At 39.2% G+C, this 14265-nt stretch overlaps 1 protein-coding gene and 1 long non-coding RNA gene across 2 annotated transcripts in view; both read left to right on the forward strand.

Moving 5' to 3' along the window:
- The window catches only part of RBFOX1 (RNA binding fox-1 homolog 1), a 1962586-nt gene that overhangs the window by 341714 nt on the left and 1606607 nt on the right, over positions 1 to 14265 (forward strand). The gene's annotated exons all lie outside the window — the stretch shown is intronic.
- The window catches only part of LOC116657579, a 28241-nt gene that overhangs the window by 4331 nt on the left and 9645 nt on the right, over positions 1 to 14265 (forward strand). The window contains exon 3 of the long non-coding RNA XR_004312740.1: positions 2189 to 2193. This is a non-coding gene — a long non-coding RNA (uncharacterized LOC116657579). The remainder of the gene's footprint in view (positions 1 to 2188; positions 2194 to 14265) is intronic.

Raw genomic sequence — 14265 nt, forward strand, 5'->3', positions numbered from 1 at the left:
ATAATAAGCTCTTACTAAGAGTTACCTATTATTTTTGTCTTCCCAGAGAGATTTGAACAATATAGCATAGAGAAAGCAAAATTTATAGCTAAAACTGCAATGTTAACAGCCACTGTTTTGTTGGAAGAACAGAAAAGGCAATGATTGTTTTGATGTTGCTGAAGTCTAGAAAATATTACTGCAGTCGCAGATTGTTTGAACCTGAGTGTCTCAACCTTGGATACGAAATTGAATCACTTGGGGGAGATTTTGAAGAACGTCAGGGATCCCTTGATAAGAGATTCTGACTTAGTTGCTCTAGAGTGGAGCCTGGGCATTGACAACTTTTAAAACATCCTGGGTTGAGAACCACTGCTTTCTATTGGCTGTGGAGTTCAAAGGTCACTTGTGCATTCCCTCTGCCTCACCAGAATTGACCTAGCTGGGACAGATGGATGACACCACAGGGGCATATATCTCCCACATGACAACGGTCCTCCTCTCTTTTATAGCCACTGACTGGTGTGTCTGTCTGTCTGTCTGCCTGTCTTCCAGGACTAGCCCTATGCAAACATGTAAATTTCTCTTGGTTCCCTCAGTCTTTCCAAGGAAGGACACACGTTTATAAAAAATGACCTCACTACTTAGTGAAGTGACTTATGGATGTGTTTTACATGGGACACAAAGTTGGTAGTGATTCAGCCTTTTCAATCAGCCTCTTCCTCAGCAGGGAGCCATTGAAGCCATCAAATCACATTCAAAATATATCACTTCACACTATAATGAAGTGTATCAAAATGAATACTTGGCTGGTGTATCTGGTTCCTGTCCTGGGCTGTTTATATTTATTTATATTTTAAGCTTGCTCAGGAGTATTTGGTTCCCTGGGTTGTGATTCAAATGAGTCTTTAAAATATTTTTTATGTGATGCTGCGTTTGAGTTCCAGGCATCAGGGAGCTACAGAGCATGGGGCAGTGACAATTTATGTGGTTTCCCAGATATGGATAGACCAAGTCATTAAAGAAGGGGGGTGGGCAGCCAGCCTGTGCTTGGTTTTATTAGGATCCAGTATAAAGTGTGTGTGATAGAGGCAGGAGTGATTCTGCTCCCAGCTGAGATGAATTGGTCTCATAAGCAGACATGGAGAGAGGAGAAAAGCAGGATGTGTAGGGGGTGGTGTGCCTTCAGCAAGATCAGTAGCAATTGGAACCATGTAAGTTGTATAACTATCCATTGCAGCTCCAAGAGGCAGGTATCACCAAGCTATTAAAGACGCCATTGGCTTTTTGATTGGATGCTCAGAAATTGATGCACTGCCTTTGGTTCTATTATGTTTTCAAACTTTAATTAAGTTTGTCCCTCTCCCACCTGGACCTCATAAATAGCCTCCAAGTAAGTCATTTGTCATGGAGGGGCTCTTATGAGTATATTCATCTTCCAAACAACATTATTATTGCCTAAAGTCTTGCCTTAAATCCATCAACTCAATACAGGCTTGAGTGCCTTACTCGATTTTGACATATTATCCCAAGGGGTTATTTTCTGATGGGCAAGTGGCTAATTCATTAAGTTATCATGAGGTGGGAGAATGCAGATATAGTATTAGCTTTTAAAATGATGCAACTGGTGATTAATGAGAGTTAAATTGAACTTTGGGTTTTTTTTCCCGTGTAAGTTAATGCATTCTCTTCTGTGAAAGGTCATGCTCTTGGCCCAAGCTGAGGCCATCTCACCCTATATCTGAAGATATCCCTGTTTGGGGCTGGGGGGAGATGGTGTCTTCCTCAAGGTCTGATGGGGCTGTATATTGGCCTAGCCTCTTGGAAGAACAAATTGGCAGGATCTACATATTTGAAAATGCATATTCCTAAGACATAGCAATTCCACCTTTAATCATGTGCCTTGGACAAACTCCTTTACACATGTGCATACAGATGAGTACTGGATGTTCATCGCAGCAGTGTTTGTAATGGCAGCCATTTGCAAATAACATAAATGCCCATCAGTGGAGGCATGGAGAAGGAAAAATGTGTGCATTTATGTGATAGGCTACATCACATAGGATGCATCATTTAGGAATACAGGTAGTTCTTTTTTTTTAATGTGATGCTGCACTTTGATTTCTTGTATCACGACGGATAGGCTCAAACACAACATATAGAGCAACGCTGGGTATGAAAACACCTCAACAGAAGGACACACATTGAGCTCTTGTCAATGGCTACCTGGGAGGGGGCTTTGGGTGGGGAATATGGGACTGGGCACCATGGTGTTAGCATTATCTGTAATGTTTGTTTTAAAGAATGGACATAATTATGACAAAATACAAATATTTATATTTTATGGTGGTGGGAATATGAGTGTTTTCTCTGTTATTTTTTTGTTCCTCTTATCACTTTTTAAAGTTCTCAAAAGAGGATGAGAAGAAGGCTTCCTGGGAGCAGGAAGCAGGGGTTCAGTCAGGGCACACGTGGGATCTGGCCTGATAAGCTGTCTTCCACACCTGCAGGGAGGGACTCCGACTTTGCCTATTTGCCTATTTGAGGGATTTCTACTCAGCAGTTGGGTCTCTTTTCTTGACTTCTGATTATTCACTATGGAATTTGGTCTTAGTATTTGCCCTACTGCTTTCTCTAGGGGCCATATAAGTTGACTTATCTCTATATTTGGATTTGCCAAAACCCCCCATTCCAACTACTTGGCGCTCACATTGTTACGTAAGAGGATTCATTGCTTTTAATGAAAATACTATCTGTGACAATCGGGGGAAATTTTATGTCAGTTGAAGGTAAGGTTCCAGTTGCTGTTTGATAAATTCCCTGGACTTCTCTGCCTGCTGCTGCTTCTGCCACTGTTCAGTCATCCTAGGGTGGACATCTGACTCCCACAATTTGGCCAAGAAAGGGAGAGAAGATATTTTTTCCTTCTGATGAGATACATGTTTTAGTCCCTAGTGTCAGAAATTCCAACCAGCGTTATGTCTGGCGCCTGGACGCTTACTCAGCATTTAGTCTAGTCATGGTGTGATTGTGGCTTCAATCACGAGCATGAATATGAGGGGGTAGTGAAGCCAGCATTAGATTTCAGACTGCAGGTCAGGGCGAGGCTGACTGCTGCTGTTGCAATTTTCACTGGTGTCATGAGTGGGATGGGAATTAGGGAGGTAGGTTGGACTGAGAATGCATGAGGCTTCCAAGAGAACAGTTCAATCTCTCAATACTTTTCTGTTTTCTCTTTGCCTTGGAACAAGTGACATACTGATCTTATCTGACGTTTGGAGCAATATTTGGAAGTTATTTTCTAGAATGTCATCTAACTTTGGAGTTAGATATTCTTTAACTTATTAATTCAACTGCTATTTATTGACTACTAACTATTTGGTAGACATTGAGCTAGGGAAAAATAGTGCAAAGAAAGAGTTGTACCTTCATGATGCTCCCAATATAGTAGGACAGAGATACAATTAAGGTTGAGGATAATGTATGTTTAATAGGAGTTGACTATGTCCAGAAGTCCAAGGCTGGAGACTGTGGTGCCTTCATGAAACTCAAGGCACTTCAGTATGGTGGAGTGTGGGCCAAGATGTAGAGGTATACAGAAATAGACTGCCTCCCATTCCCTCCTCATCAGTTACAGGCTGTATGACCTTGGGTGGGCCATTGAACTTCTTAGCTCTCTCTCTGTAAAACAGGGCACTAATAATAACCTCTTAAGACTATTATGAGTATTAAATGAGGCAGCAAAGATAAAGAGCCATTTTGAAAGCTATGTTCAGATGCTCTGGTACCATTACACAGGTTAGGAAAATGGAACCAACATAGAAGTTATCCTAAAGTTTATGTGTAGGACATTGGCTTCCTTGAAAGACATGTTAGAGAAAGTCACTGTAATGTCACTTTCAAATTGGCATCCCCCTAGAGTGACCAACTATCTCAGTTTGCCTGGTTCTGTCTCAGCTTTAACAAAAAGTTCCGTATCTGGGAAAGCCCTTAGTCCCAGGCAAACTGAGACAGTTGGCCACCCTGATCTCCACTCCTGGCTCCACTGTCAAAGTATCTGGTACCTATGGCCTCAATGTTGAGTACACATTTTATATTTTTTAAAAAATTTTGTTGGATTGTGGTTGACATGTACATCCACATGCTTCAGGGAGAAACCTCTTTCTACTTTGTACAGTTAAGGAAAAGGACAGGTATGTTCTGTTTTTTTTTTTTTTAACCTAAACTCACTAAATTCATACTGAAGCATTTCTTCTCTTTCTCTGAAGAGTCCAAGTTTTAGTAAAAGCTATACTTCGAGAAATCAATACAAGATGATCCAACCAGGTCAAGCTCTCCAGCTGACCTAATCTTAATGCATTGTGAAAGTATTTCTATTTATTAAACTCTAGCAAGTCTAAGCAGAAGCTGAAAGAAATGGTGTTTAGGTATGAAAGAAAGGGAGCTCAGAAGGCTAAATTTAGATAACACCTGAGTCGCTTTGCTGCTAAGTAGAATTTAATAGAGGTGCATCTCTGCAATCTTTATATGTGTTTGGCATAACAATTTATTTTGTTTGTCAGGAATGAATACTAAGGGAAAAAGAGCTTTTTGAATTGCAACAGGAATTTCATATCAACGAAGGGCATTTTGATTTAAAGGCTACTCATTTTCCATAGCAAGGGATAATTTAGGTTTGGTGCAAAGTGCTGCCCGTGCTTTGCTTTGCCAGGCAGAATTCTTGAATACATTTTGGCCTCTTAAAACATGTATTCCCTGCTCATGAGAATACAGAGGGGTGGTTCCTGCATATCCAAGATGCCCCAGGATACCCCTTTCTCTTCAGCTCTGAGATACTTTAACTGGACTGGTCCAAACATGAGCTGGGCAGGTAGTGACCTCAACTGATCCCATGGGTTACACCAGAGAGAAATTCATTATCTGTCTGGCACCTCACATGCAATTAGTGAGACATGTTGGGTTACAAAATGGCAAAGATTAAAGAAGATCACTCAGAAATGTTAGGACATTCCAAGTAACCTGAGGAAGTGGCATCTGGGTCTCAAAGAAAACTAGAACTAGAGACTTGACAATAGCCAGGATTCTCTTTTCTCATCTCTCATCTCTGTTTCTCTTGGTTTATGAGTTTCAACATCTCTTCCCAAAGACCAGCTATGGGAATGTGACTGCAACTCTAGAGGCTCAAACCTTGTGGTTCCACCTACCAAAGAGGGACCCCATTTCTTCCTTTGATAACCCCTCAAAATACTCAAAGGCAGGATTTTATTTGGACCATCTTGGATCAAGTACCCAACTTTGAATCAATAATCTCAAGTCTGGAAGGCTTGGTTATGTAACACAAACATGGCATCTGGGGGGCCCCACTCTTGGTGTTAGGGTGATGCCCAAAGAACTGGAATTAAGGGGAGGGCAGTCATGCCAGGTAGTGTTAACTACATGCTCACCAGTGGCGTTCCTCTCAGCTTTGTCATTTATAGTTGTGAGATTTTGAGCAAATCATTTACCAGTTATGGTAATGTGGACATCATAATATCTACCTTATAGGGTTGTTAGAAGAAGTTAATTAATATATCTTCAGGGCATGGTATGGTGCCTGGTATACAGAAGGCAACTGATAAATGGTAATTGTGATAGGGTGAATTTGGTGATGGGGATAAGGAAAGGGGATGATAGTGTGGAAGCTTAAAGATTGTCTCATAGGGAATGTTGCACTAAGCTGAATAGGAGTTCTTAATTTGTATGTCAACAAAGTCTTCTTTGGGTCTTAGAACATTTCTCTTTGTCCTCTGCAAAGACCAGAGACTTATCAAGACAAAGATTTCTTATGAAATTTCTGTGTTATAGTCACATTCATTCATTCTGACATCAAATACATATATTTGAACTATTATGCCCCAGGAACTTCTCCTCAACAGGTTGCACAGTAGAGAACAACACAGATAAGGTCTGCTTCATCTTGCAGCAATTTCTTTAGTTGGGGGCAGGGGTGGGATTCAGACAAACAAAAATTGAAGGAACAAATCAATCAATACATTAATGGTACATTATGGTAGCCACAAGGAAGGAAACAATCTGGGTGATGTGAGAACAATGGAATGGTCAAGAGAGATCTCTCCAAAGATGTGACGCTGCCACTTACAGCCTGAGAAGCAGCAGCCTTGCAGAGACAATGAGGGGTTGTTCCTGGCTGAGGGCACAGCCATAGCAAAAGTTTTACAAAAGGAAAGACCTGGGTGGTCGATGAAGCTAAAAGAGAGCTGGGCAGTAGTAAGGGAGGAGAAGCACGGTCTGAGAGGTCAGTGAGGTCAGCCACGTTGAGAAACCCTGGTTGGATTATTTCTCCCTGAAAAGGAGTCTTTGTTTTCACTTAATGATTTCATCTCCTTAACCAATTATGAGGCATATGTTGAGCACAGTCATACATCATCTCCACTAAAATGCATGGTGTTTTTTTTTTAGTCGCTGCATCATCAATGCCCAGAAAAGTCTTCTATATTACAGAGGGAATCCTCTCCCCAAAGAAACACTGCACAACTAGCCAGTGATGTCGTTAAGAAGGGCTTGGGGGTACTGTCTGCCCATCTCTTGGGGCTCAGGTAAATCTGTGTACAGCTCTCCAAATACTATGGTTGGTAGGTCACAACCTGCCACAAAATGTTGTGAGAATTGGATAATATAATATATGTAACCCCCTTGGCACAGTGCATTACATGAAGAAGGCACTTCACAAATACAACTATCACTACTATTATGACTAATTTGCTTTATTTGTTAACCTTTCCCATTAGACTTTAAAGAATTTGAAGGCAGTTTCTTGATTTTACTTCCCTTTGAATCTCAGAAGCTTAGTAGAAGACTACGTAGTTGGCATTACACAAATATATTTTGAGTGAGTGGATGGATAAAGAAAACTGACTTTTTAGGAAGTTACCTCTTTCTTTGAGAAGTCATGTTCCCTTGAGTTGACAGCAGACCCTGACAACATATATTTCTGATTTTGCATGCCTAGGATTCATCTGCTCTTATTGCAATGGCAGTAAGGACATTTTTTTTTTTTTTTTTTTTTTTGCTTTGAGGATTTTGATTTGGGGAACCATTTGTTCCTAGTAGGTGGCAGTTTTACAGGAAACTGTAAAGTAGCCCCATACTTCTGAAGAAGTGACCCAACACAGGTCAATCTTACTTTTTCCCGTGGAATCAAATCTTGAGTCAGGGTGACACAAAGATGGAAAATAGTATGAGCTTACTCATCCTGACTGTGACTCTTAGGGGAGGCTGTCCAGTAGTCCTGACTGCCTGGATTCCCAGGGATGGCTTTTGAACTTTTCCTTCAATTCTCTGAGCTTCCTAATATCCCCCTAATAAATTACGTGTTTTTCATGATCTCTGTAGTTAGTTTCTGGTGCTGTAACCAAAGTACCCTGAGTGATAAGACTGGGATGTAGGTGATGAAGCAGAAACCTGCCTGCAGCACACAGGCTCTGGGAACATAGGCACATAGGTGGGAGACGCAACAGGGCAGGGCTGAACTGGGTTGTTCAGGTGGTAGACCAGTTCTCTCCTATGGGACATGCACAATTGAAATGGTTCTGCTGAAGTCTGAGGCCAGCCAAGCAGTGATCGTAGGAACATTAATTTGTCTCTAGAAAGAGGAAAACACATGTTAGTAAATTTGAAAGGTAAACAGTAGGTGGCAGAATGTTATGTAATACTCCCCAATGACTGTGTTAGGTCAAATTCTTTGTAGCTGGTGAAATGAAACAACAATTGTATCATCAGAAATTTTTTTCGACAAGAGTGCTACATATTTGTGTGTGCATTAAAGTACACTGCCCTCGCAGAACTGTATGTGGCTGGGTTCACTCAGGAAGGCACTTACAGTAGGTGCTCTGTCCTGCTGGGGGTCTCCTGGGACTGAAGTTTCTAGGCTGGGGTTGGGGTGTTCCTTATTGGACACACTGGTATTGGACAGAATTTTCTATAAATTCAACCACTGTTTATGGTGTGCTCTCCATGCTAGGTATTGTGCAAATGTGGAAAGACTTTGAGTGGGTAGGCGGTGTGACAGAAAGACCCTAAAATAACCCAAATAATTCATGACTCTGTATAATCCCCTCCCTTGAGTTTGGGTAGGACCTGTGACTTGATTCTAACTGATAGATTATGACAAAGGTAATGCAATGAGATGTTACTCCCTTGATTACATGTATATATATAATATGTATATATATACACACACACACACACATATATACTTACATATAACATACAAATTTTAAGTATATATCATAAGTATATTTATATATACTACTTATACTATTAACATATATAATAATACACTTACATATACACATAATACTGTTATATAATATATTGTATAATATATACTGTAACATAATATATGTGCATGCATATATACATATATATGTATGTGTATGTATATACATGTAATTATCGTTATTTACAACAGTTACATTCTATAAAGTTGCCATATTTTATAGATATATATGTACATACACACATATATGCCCATGTGTGCATAATATATACATATATGTTCATATTTCCCCTAGGAATAATGGATCAGTGGTTCAGTATTCACTTCTTCAGTGTTTCCAGTGAATATTCATATACTACATGTTTGTCTCACATAGATTATAATCTTAAATCCTGAAAACAACTTATCCTACTATATTCTGTTTTCTCTATTTTGCAAAAGAGAAAACAGGGTTCAGAAGTGACAAGTGGCTTCCCTGAGGCCACCCCATATCAGGTGCCAAAGTTGGGATTTAAACCTCATCTGTATGGCCTCAAAGCTGGAGCTTTTTGCACTGTTCTCAACTACCTTCTCCCATCTCCCCCTCCGATCTTCTCTGTAGGAGAGCTGATAGGAAGAGAAGTCAGAGCATTGCCTTCTTCTGCCTCAGTTGGGAATGTGTGTTGAACAACTCACATTTTTCCTGCTATGCTCATTCTTGCACAGATGTCACCAAAATCACTCAGATATTAATTTTTAGGTTACAAACAAATTTTAGCAAGTAGGCTAATTCAAAAATACAGAATCCACAAATAATGAGGATTGATTCTGTGTGTGTGTGTGCACACGCATGTGTGCTTGTGTGTGTGTCTGTGTTTCTGTTAGTAGATGCGTAGAGAAACTTCCTTTGCTGGCTTTGAAGGAGGAAGCTGCTATATTGTGAGAGGAGCCCTTGGAAAGGGCCACATGGCAGCCTCTAGGAGTTGACAGCAGCTCTGACCAGCAGCCAGCAAGAAAAAGGGACCTCAGTCCCACAGACGTAAGGGGATGAATTCCACTAATGACCTGAGGAAGCCCAGAGTGGATCGTATCTCATTTGAGCCTCTGATGAGACACAGCCCCAACCAGCAGCTAGTTTACCCCCAGTGAAGACCTTGAGCGTAGGACCCCAGCTAAGCTATGCCTGGACTCCTGATCCAGTGATACGATACGATGATAAATGGGTGTTGTTTTAAGGTTCTGAGTTTGTAATGCAGCAATAGTAAATTCATGCAGGGAGTGAGTGCTCACATATTCCTTCATGGAGAACAGACTCCCTGGTGGAGGAGCTCATCTTCGTCAAGAGCTCCTGGTGTGATACCTGGTCGTTGAGGATCCAAGCCAGCACGTATGGAGGGGTCATCAGTATATGGCCCATCCAGTGTGGGAGAGCACTGAGGTCAGGCCAGAGAGATGTAGTCATCTGGCAGCAGAGAAATAAAGAAGTGAGACTACACCTGGAAGACCAGGTAGACAATGGAGATGCCAAAGCTAAAGCTATGGCACAAACAAATTGTTAGCTGAGAGGACAGAGTAGGTAGGTTCTGAGATGAAAGCATTTATGCAGTTTTGCAAATGTCTAGACTCACTGCATAATTCACTCTTTTTCCAGCCGCCCCTGACCCTGGGATGTCATGTTAGGGTGTTTTAAGTGTCAGGAAGTTTTCAGATCCCTGCGAAGGCAGTATTCTGGTTGCCATGGAAGAGAGCTTAGTGGACAGACGTGGGTGTAATGCATCCTGGTGTGAATTGTTAAGCACATCAACCTTTCTGTTGCCAGCAGTCCCTTTAGATGATAAATCTCCTCCCTCCTGCCAATGGGCACTTTAACCCTTTCCCAACAATAACTTCATAAATAATAAATGACAGCTATGGGTAATGAGGCTTGGAAGCCATCCAAACTATAGACTGTTGCATTAAGAGAAAATGATTTACAATTAGTTTGATTCTGATTTATTTTAAAATATGCATACATACACACAAATACATATACACATAAAACCAAAAAAAAATCTGAAACTGCATCAAAACATTACAATGGCTGTGCCTACATGGAGGATATGGGGATGAATTTTATTTACTTTTTTTCCTTTTCGCTATTCCTTTTTGTTCTACACACGCACTACATGTGGAACAACAAAAGGTTAAAAAACTCATTATGTATTGGGGGAAAGAGAAAATTCTTTCTCAGAGGTCAGGCCCTTCTTTCAATCATGCTGCCATGGACAGTGGGTGGTGATGGATTTAAGTGTGGGTGTTTGTGAAGGATGCAGCAAGCATCCTTGTTTCAGAACTTCCAGTGCCAGTGAAATTAAAAAATCTTAAATGTCACCTTCAGTGACTCCCTCGTTCCTGCTCTAACCAAGCTGAAGCTTGTAGCTTTGAATCTCTTTGCCTAGAATGCCCCCTTCTCCCTTCTCATAAACAGTAACTTCTCCCTCCTCAAACCCAGCTCAAGTGTCGCCTCTTTGTGGAAGCTTCCCTCACCGAGAGGAGGCTGGTAGTTCCTTAGGTGATGCTCCTCTGTGCTGCCTCAGGACCCCCAGCCATCTCACATAATGGCCCCAGCAATGCCTGTTTTCCTCAGTTAGAGTAGGATGTCTTTGGTATCTATTGCCAGTGTCTAGTACAGAGCTTGAGGGCATAGAGTAAAGTGCTCCGTAAGTGAGATAAATTTGAGCTTAGCTCTCGTTTCGCCTCCTAGTTGAAAATGGAGCCTAGCTGTGCTTGGCTCAGAAGTAACCCTAATCGGGTGGGAGCAAACATCGTGTGAAACTGAGATGGGTGGCCAGGGATTTTGCATTCTGCATTTTTCACGCCCTAACTGGGGTGTGCATGCAAGCCTGAGGGGTAATGATTTACCAACCTCATTTTCCAGGACTGTTATCCTTCATCTTGACACACTATTAAAATCATTTAATTATCACTATTTTGCCTTGTCATTATGGAGCCACTGTGATACATTATTTAGGGTTTTCAGGTTTTCTGCTTTCTACCTACTCAGTGGGGGCAGAAGTTGATAGTTCCTGTGCGATTTGAGTTTTGTAACTTCATGAACACAGACTTCTGAGTGAAATCAGCAGGAATTTTGGGGGGTGATTTGGAGGATCAGCTGGTCTCCATTTTTACTAAAAGTGATACTTATCCATTGCCTCATCACACTCTAGTTTTTCCTTTTCCGCAAGCGCTCTTAGATCATCACAGCCCTGGGATTCAGGTTTTCTCTGCCTCATGTACTCTTTCCCAAGGGCTTTGTCCAACCAATTTCTTCAGATGATACCTCTTAGAGATGCTGGCCCCGACTCCTGAGTTAAATTAGAACCACTTACCCCACCCCCATCATTATCATATTACTCTACCCTTCTGTTTGATTTTCTAATTATACGTGTTATACTATATATTTTTTCTTAATAAATTTGGAAATGTAAGTGTGTATAAAAGTTATCTGAAATAATCCTACCACCTTGACGTTAATGATGGTAATATATTTAGGGTATTTCCTTTCAGTTTTTTCTTATGTATTTATATTTTTTACTTTATTCTTATTTTATCTTTAAATGAAATTTCAAACACATTGAAAAGCAGAGAGGAAAGTATAACAATTTCCCATGCAACGTGACCCAACTCCAACAGTCATTGCCCATATGATCAGGGCAAATAGTTGACAAGGAAAGCTTCTTCATAGAAGAGCCACAGAAAAAATAGCAATTGGGATGGCAAATCACCTAGAAATCCCTAACAATCACTGGAAAGTCACTATTTTGTAGCTCTAAATGAAATGATAGAGGTAGTCAATAGTGATCAATAACTGCTAAAATCATCAGGTGACAGGATGTTGGGGAATTTGATGATGGATGCATCAGGATGACACCACCTGAACTCACTGTTCAATCTTAGAATTACTGGAGTTGGTAAAAGCAGATGTTATGTATACACAATAGGTAACACCCACCCATGATGGGCTCATGCTAAAAAGAAAATAAATTGTACCTGAATCCAATGAAGCTTTTAAATCTAATTGAAGTCAGTGGAAAATATTAGACATGATTTTAGATTTGGATAAAATTAGAGAAGTCCAGAAAATAGGAGAAAAATATAACGAACCTCCTGTACCCACTTTCTAGCTTTATTACATCTCTGTTTTATATCACGTTATTATATATTCACTTTACAATTTAAAGATTAAAAAAAAACTGATTGGCACCCCAGTTACTTTCCCCCATTCCCATTTTGTTCCTTTGACTCCTGAATTATTATTCCCATATATATTGTCTAAATATTTATGAATCCACTAACAAAATATGGTATCCCATGCATCTTTACTCAGCACTGTTTTTTAATTTATCCATTTTTTTACACGTAACACTAATCTATTCAATGTATCTTCTGTGTAATATTTCCCTGCATAACTATACCACAATTTGTTATCCCTTCTCATACTGATTGACATTCAGGTTTGTACTTTTTCAAATAAGGCTCCAGTGAAGATTTGTGAGCTTACATCCTTGTGCTGAGATTAAATATGTAGAAGTGAGATTGTGTAGTCAGAGGTATGTGCAACCTCAGGTTTACCAGATGTTTCTGAAACCATCTCCAAATGCTGCTGTCTTTGCTATTCTTAGTCTGTTGCACCTCTCTGTGAATTTAAAAAACAGTGTGTTAAAAACTGATGAAAAATTATTATAGATTTGATATGAAGTACATCAATTTTAAAGATTTATCTGAGAAGAGTTGACACCTTCATAATGTTGTTTTCCTATTTATGAATATGGTATATGCCTCACCATTTTTGAGGACTTCATGTCTGTCAATAATAATATATACATATATCAGTAATATACATATGTTTATCTGTATATATATAATTTTTAGAATTTGTTTATATATTTAAATAATTTATGTATAAATTCTCTCTGTATATGTATATTTATATTTAATTTAAATAATCTTAAAGTTTATTTCTTGGTACTTTAGAGGTTTTTGTACCACATGAATGGGATATGTTTTTCCAATGTAAGTTTGAATTATTCACTTTATTCTGAACATAATAATGCTATTGATTTTTATATGATGATCTTTATCCAGCAGTATTAGTAAATTCTTAATAATGCTAATAACTTGGTTGGGTTGTAGATCTTCTTGGCTATTCTGTTTATGTTATCCATATCGTTTATCAAGAGTACTTTGGCTCTGCCTTTCCAATCTATAGATGTTATACATGATACAATATAGTAATTATATGTTACATATCAAATTACTGTATTATATTATTATTTATGTTCATTGACACATTTATTATCTGCTCCATTAGCTAGAAGACCAAAGGAGCAATGATAAGTAAAAACAGTGATTGTAGGCATTCTTTTCCTGCCTCTGACGTTAGTAGGAATCCATCTATAGCTTTACCTTTAAGCATGATTGTTGCAGAAGGGTTTGATAAATAAACTTATAGGCTAAGAAAGTTCCTTACTATACTTAGTTTGGTAAGAATTTTTATAATGAATGGATATAAATTTTACAAAATGCCTGCTCCGGATCAACTGTTAGGATTATATGCTTTCTCCTTAATCTTTTAATATAGTGCATTACCTTAATAGGAGTTCTGATTTTGAACCATTATTGGATTCTTTGGATACACCCTATTTGATTATGAGGTATTATTATCTTTAGACCTTGATAAATCCAATTTTATAGTGCTGCATTTTAGATTTTTACATTTTCGTTGATAAGTGAGAATGGTTTATAATTTTCTCTTTTTACGCTGTCCTTGTTTGATTTTGTTACTAAGGTAATACCACCCTCATTAAGTGAGTCATGACTTTCTTTTTATATTTTCTGAAAAATTTATATAAGGCAGAAGATTATATGTTCTTTGAAAATCTGATTAAATTTTCCTGTTTTTTTTTTTCCTTTAGAGTGAGCATATGGGACAGGAAAAGCAATTTTGATCACCAGTTCTATTTCTTTTATAGTTATTGGCTTATTGTGAT

This window comes from Camelus ferus, chromosome 18, assembly GCF_009834535.1.
Source record: "Camelus ferus isolate YT-003-E chromosome 18, BCGSAC_Cfer_1.0, whole genome shotgun sequence".
In the NCBI taxonomy this organism is placed as follows: domain Eukaryota; kingdom Metazoa; phylum Chordata; class Mammalia; order Artiodactyla; family Camelidae; genus Camelus; species Camelus ferus.